The following is a 7,141-nucleotide window of genomic DNA, read 5'->3' on the forward strand; positions in this document are numbered from 1 at the left end:
GAGGGGCGTCATGGTAATTGAGTCCCTCAGCCTGAAGACCCCTTTTGTATTGCGCGATAGCGAGATTTGTGGGGCAATCTCCTATCTGGTTGAAGGTCTCCCAATAACGACTGTTGTAGGATCTCAACGTTTCCTTGTCGCCCATGTCGATGAAGAGTAGTTGATCGATCTCTACTGGTGTCTTAGTGTTCGTTCTGAACCTTGTCACGAACGCCTCCGCTAATTGCGCCCAGGAGGCTATGCTGCCTTCTGGTAGCCTTTCGAACCAGGTTAAACCTAGGTCACCAAGGCTGGATGGGAATAGGATGCACATCAAAACCTCGTTCCGCCGGTATACTGCCATGACCTGGCGAAAGTGGCTAGGTGCATATAAGGGTCTGTCTTCCCCTCGTAAGCCGTAAATTTAGGCTGGATGAAGCCTGAAGGTAAGGGTGCGTTCTCAATCGCTGAAACAAACGGCGAGCTATGCAGCCTTGCCAATGCTTTATTTGTTAGTTCGTAGGTAAGGTGCGGTATTGGCATTCCAACTTCGATGCTTCCATGCGTCCGAGGAGCCAACCGCTGAAGGGCTGAAACTCTATGTGGGTAACGTGCCCTGGCATCCTCCTTCCGTTGTGCCCTTTCTTCAAGCACAGTCCATAAGGCGGACGATCTAGGCAACTCTGTTTTCCTGGATGATGTCTGGTGCATATGTGAGGGCCGATAGGTGCTTCCCTCAGTGTAAGACCTTAATGATCTCTTTCTCTCAAACCTGGAGTAACGAGTTCTGGAAGTCCTTGATTGAGTGTCGCCTGTTCTAAGACTCTTACTCTCTGCTTGTGATGGCGTGGTATGCCTACCACGATCTTCAAAGTGGCGAGGAGGCGTATTACTTTTGCGCCCCTCTCCTGTCGCCACCCCTTTCTCTTTTATCTGGCGCTTCATCAATTCCATGTCCATCGCCATCTTCCTGACTAACTCGTCCTGCTCCTTTACCTGATCCTCCAAAACTTGAGGGTTGATCCTCCTCTTTTGTCTATCGGGACTTAATGAGCGACGAGGGCTGTTACCCCGTCTTCCCCTTGCATCCCTCCGGGGATTCTGTCGCTGGGGCTCCAGATCTGCCATAGGAGGGATGGAAGGCAAGCCTTCGCGCCTCCCACCTCCCTCTGGGGTTTGCCTGTCAATGACGGACTGCGAAAAATCTTTATTGTGCATCATTGTGTCTAATCTAGAGAGGAAAACTTTGATCAAGAGGTTTTGTGACGGCGCCAATTGTACGAGCAAGAAATAATCTTATCGTATAATCCTGTTGATCAAATTCGCGCTCCTCCAAACATCGTCGTTTTACTCCCTGAAAACACAAACGTGAGCTAGCCGGCGGGTGTGTGCCAGATACCTCTCTGATGTCTAAGTCAGCAAAATAGACAAATAGGCAAAAGCTCTGTGTGTTCGAGAATCAAAGTTGTGTTACATTTCCATAGGTGATGTTATGAGCTTTTATAGGTTCCGCGTGGCACAATCCAAGTAGGACTCTTACTCTTCCATGTAGAGTCCTCCTAGGAATCACCTTCCTAAAAGATAATGCTTATCCTTCAACACCCCCCCACTGCTTAAACCAAGTGAGATGGTTCTACCACGATTGGATGTCAATATGACCGAGATAACATGGCCATGCTAAAGCCGCAGACTAGACCGAGCTCCCACTAGCTCGGTTCTTCCTTTCACTGCGTGTACCTCGGTTTGACATATTCCAACTGGGTTGTCTGAGACTGTACTAATCACATCGAGCTTGGACCGAGCTAACCAATAGCAAGGTTCTGAAGAAAGCTCAACATACTTCGGCTCAATATGGTATGACCGAGCTAACTGTTATCGTTCTGAGTGTGGTGACCGAGCTAATTGTAGAGCTTTCTTGGACCGGGTTAACTTCTAGGCCCTTTTCCTCAGCCCTTCTTACTGCGGTCCACAGAATGGCCCATTACCCAGCTCGGCCCAATTTACACATAAATTACCCTCTCAGTTTTTAAACTACTTTTCTAACTTGAGTTACTTGAAACATATTAAATTATAGGGAGATATTACGATGTGCACCTTAAGTAAGGTGTATATGGTATGTTTTTTATAATTTTTTCATAAAATTTCATAACTTAAACTCAAAATGTTACAACTTTTTCACTACAAAAATTATAACTTTTTTTAACTGAAAAATGTCATAACAAAATTTTAAAATGTCATAATAAAAATCATAAAATTTCATAACATTATTAATCCTAACTTTTGGATGCTCATCATAAATTCACTATTTATAACTTTATTACAAAATATCATAACACACATTACAAATAATCATAACGTTTATTATAAAAAAATTCATAACTTTTTTTCTCCTAAATGATTAAATATTTTTAAATATGACATTGATAATTTCTTGATAATTAATAAGAATACTTAGACATGTAGTTCTATAAAATTGAAAATCATGTATTAGAAATTTTTTTTATTAACATGTACAGTTGAAATCTCTAAATAGTAACAAGGAGATTTATAATTTTTTTTTAATCAAATAACATGCTCAAATATTATATTTAATTTTCATTTATAAAAAAACTACGATTCAATATATGTTTTTTGAGCTCTAAAAAATAAAAATATATAAAACAAAAGGCTAAAAATATCATATTCATGACCCATTTAATCATTTATAGCGTAGCATCTAAAATTAGCTGACAAAAAAAAGTAGCATCCATAAATTATAAGAAAAAAAAAAAAAAAAAACTACAATGCTTTTTACATTGTACTTTTACCCATTTGCACCATACTTTTAGTTTCTTGAGTTTATATTCTTGAGACACAAAGACGGATGTATTTTAAGGGGGAAAAAAAAAACCGAACGAACCAACGAACAAACAAAGAGTTTAAAAAGACTTTTCGTGCATAGCACATGTATACTGTTAGGATATATTTGATTACGTGGATTAGAGTATGAAATTGAGATTATTAATCCGTGAATCTAATTATTTAATATTTATTTTAATATTTTGGTTTTGAATTATTAATCTAATGGATAATTAATTTTAATATTTTAATTTAGAATTATTAATCTAATGGATAATTAATCAAATAAATTTGTAAGATTATTAGTAATGGGGTAGAGGTGTGATTATTAATCCAATTGGATAGTAAATACCACACTAATTTAATAGGATTATTAATATTTCACTATTAATCTTGTGAATCAAAAATGCTCTTATAATATTGGATATCAAAATATGACCTCTGATAAATAGTTTCACTTGTTTAATTTTTTTTTTTTTTTTTAATTTTCTCATACTCCCACTTCTTTCAACCACCTCCCACTACTCATCGCTATTACCAATCACCACCACCAATGATATCCTCCAACAATCACTTTGGTCATTAACTTTAGCAGTCAGCAACCACCTCACATCATCAGTAGCCACTTTTGACCATCACTTCTTGTCGGAAACACCTTCAACCACCACTTTGATAGTTAGCTAGCCACTATTTTTGACTGTCAACAACCACTTTGGGCCACTACATTCTGCAGCCAGTAACCACCTTTGGCAACCACCAATCACCTCTTAGAGCATCTCCAACCCGTCCTTCATTTCTTCAAATATGAAGGATCCTTCCTAATTTTGAGCTCCAACCCATCCTTCATTTCTTCCTCCCAAATGAAGAAAGATGGATTGATCCTTCAAATATGAAGGGAGGATGAAAAAAATGAAGGAGACCTCTAAAACACTATTCACTCCATATTTCTTATTATATTTGAAATAATTTTTAATGTGTAAATTTAATTTTTATAAAATTGATATCAATAAAAAGTATGAAATCATACCTTTAAAATAAGTATAATATTAAATATATTATACAAAAATTTTAAAATTAAATATTTGTTAAAACAGTAATACAAAGAATTGTATGAACAAAAACAAAACTAAATACAGTAATACAGATGCCAATCTACATCCCATTGCTAAATATATGTCAAAACAGTGTTAGGATGTAGATACTACCAATTGTAGCTACTACCAATTGATACTACCAAAATGGGATGTAGATTGGGATGTATCTTCCACTGTTGGGATGTAGATACTACCAATTCCAATTGTTTTAAATATTTAGCAATGGGATGTAGATTGGGATGTTAAAACAATTGATACTACCGAAATGGGATGTAGATACTACTGATATATACAGAATTGTATTAAATTAAATATTTTCTTTAAAACAGCAATGGGATGTAGATTGGGATGTTAAAACAGTGTTCCATTTCTTCATGACTATACTCAGCATCCATTTCTATTTCAGAAGCTCTACAGTCATTTGTTTTGGTTGTATGAGGGTTTGGTTTTTCTATAAAATAATAGATGGTAAGGAAAATTGATGGAGGGAAAATTGATGGTTAATTTTGGAGGGAAATATTTACAGATTGTTGAAAATTAGAGAAGAAAATGCAGAATAATTCTACAATGTTGATGCCGAATAATTCAGAAGTGATTTACAGATTATGGATGTCGAATAATCCAAGTCTACCAAGTCTACCATAAACCTTCATCACGGCATCAACATTCATGTCTCCCCTGCCACTTTCTTCAGCAATGCAGAATAATTCTAAACCATGTTTTCACGGCATCAACAATTAGAGAAGAAAATGAAGGTTTATGGTTGGAGTTGGAATGAATAGTGATGTACTCTATATTCACTTTTTGAATAAAAAAATTTATTTTCATCCTCTTGGTGAGAGGATTGGGTTGGAGATGCTCTTATAAGTGGCAACCACCTTTGGTCATTATCTCCTATGTCTAGAAACCATATTTTGTCATCACCCTTAACAAGCCAACAACCATCTTCGTTTACCGTCTCTAACCATCAATAATCAGGCAAACCCTTCCACTTGTTTTTAAAATAAGTTTTAAGAGTATTTGTGTACCAAATATGTTTTTTGACTTTATCTAAAATAAACATATATATTTTTAATATTTTTTTATAAACTCTAAATATTACCAAACAATACCTAAAAAAAACTAATATAAAAGGCATGCTATGCAATAAAAATCTCATTTTTGATAAATTGAACACGACTAAGAGTTGGTTTGGTAAGGGCTCATTGGGCTTTTTTGGCTCAATGAGCCATAAAAGACAAAATAGGCTCATGAGCCACAACAAACAAAACATCTCATCCAACCCCATAATCATTACACTCTTCTCTCACAAAAAAATCAAAAAAGTCAAAAAGCCAAAAGTCCTTCCCAAACTAAGCTTTTGAGTCCAGGCTCATATAGTCAAAAAAGTTAAAAAGTCAAAATGCCAACCCACTTCCCAAACGGAGGCTAAATCTCATTTTAACTATAGTCTATGTGATCATGAGATACTACTTAGGTACCAGTGAAATGATATCTTAAGCTTCATTTGGTATTGGTTAATATAGTCAATTTTTTTTATGTTGAGACTTTTTTAGTCTTGTTTGGTTTAGATTTTTTTATTTTTTTTACTTTTATGAGAGAAAATGTGCAATGATTATAGTTTAGATGTAATATTTTGTCTTATTAGATTATATAGACTATTTTGGACTTTTGTGCTTTTTTAACCCAAAATAAAAACCAAACGAAGGCGTAGATTCAAGTCAAAAACATATTGTTGTAATTTAATTTTATTAACCTATTAACATTTTACCGTGTGAAAAAAGTAATAATCTCATTTTGCAAAAGTGACATGAATAAATTGTTTTTTTCTAGTACCAATAAAATTCTATTTTCAAAGAAAAATATATTCCTCGTCCTATTTTAAAATCCTCTCATGTTTAAATTCCCCGTTATTTTATTTTATTTTTGATAGCAAAATGTGATTTAATTGTTAAATTTGAGGTTTGGGAGATTTACCAATAAATCCCAAAATTTGAACTTATGAACCAGTTGATCCCATTTTTATTCTATTAAACCATTTAGTCCCATTCAATTGTGAAGGACATAATTACCCTCATTTAACCGTTATTGATAAGGCTGTTAGGGAAAAATTGGGTGTGGTGCATGTGTGTCTCACGTGCATAATTAGTGAATGGATGTGTGATGTGTTGCATGTGATACATTGAGAGGGTGTCACAGAATGGCAAAGCGCTGTAAGGGGTTTTTGTTTTGGGCTGGGTTGGTGTGTTTGGGGGTTCACACAGGCAGACACACACACAATCATCAAAGACCAAAGGTTTTCAACAACCGCACAAAACAAATCCTGACATTTACATTACAACGATTCCCACTTGTTCTTCTTCATCATCATCTTCAAGAAGACGACGACTCTGAAACTCTGGGCGATGTCACCGGAAACAGAGGCAAAAGTTGCGGTGGCTCCGATCCTCTCGGCGTCGTAGTTCTGGGCGATGGGTGCAAGCTTTCTCTTCCTCCGAAGAAGAACTCACAATCGATGGCGAACAAGACTTGTTAAATGGGTCTTCAATCAATGGCGTCACAGGACTCAGAACCAGCGATGGAAAATCTAGTATGCTCGGCGATAAGATCTCAGGGTTTCCGATCAAAAACCCAGAACTCTGAATCAAAGGGTTGATCATCTTCAGGCTATTCCCTCTCTCGTAGAGCTTGAATCCTTGCTTTTTTTGTCCTATTTTGATTGGGGGTATGTAGTTTTGGGAGGACTGTGGTGGTGGATCGGAGGAGGGTTTCGAGGCTTGTTTTGCTGTTTCTGATGATTCGGTCAGCATTTGGACTACTTTTTTGAATGTGGTGGTGTCTGCTTGGACGAACACACCCACACACACACACACACACAATGATACACACACACACAACACACACACACACAATGATACACACACACACACAATGATACACATACACACACACAGCAGCCACTGTTACACGCACACACACAGTGATAGAATGAGCAATGCTTCCAAAAAAAGGAATTGATCCAGCAAACATAATCCCACATTAAACCAAGGGCACTCTCGTCCACACAGTTTAAAAAAATGGAAAAAAAAAAAAAGGACCAAATCAACCCACTAGCGGGACTATTTGGTATAATAGAATAAAAGTGGGACTATTTGGTATAACAGTTTGTAAAGTAGGATTTATTGGTAAATACCCCTTGAGGTTTTGGCAAGAGAAAAAGACAAAAATAT

The 7,141-nt window shown here is 36.4% G+C and overlaps 1 pseudogene; it reads right to left on the reverse strand.

Annotated features, from left to right (window-relative positions):
- Window positions 1-6,249: 6,249 nt before the first annotated feature.
- Window positions 6,250-6,772, reverse strand: LOC114290544 (VQ motif-containing protein 4 pseudogene; annotated as a pseudogene).
- Between the last annotated feature and the right edge of the window lie 369 nt (window positions 6,773-7,141).

The sequence above is a fragment of the Camellia sinensis genome, chromosome 9 (genome assembly GCF_055761805.1).
Source record: "Camellia sinensis isolate YWXY chromosome 9, ASM5576180v1, whole genome shotgun sequence".
Lineage (NCBI taxonomy): Eukaryota > Viridiplantae > Streptophyta > Magnoliopsida > Ericales > Theaceae > Camellia > Camellia sinensis.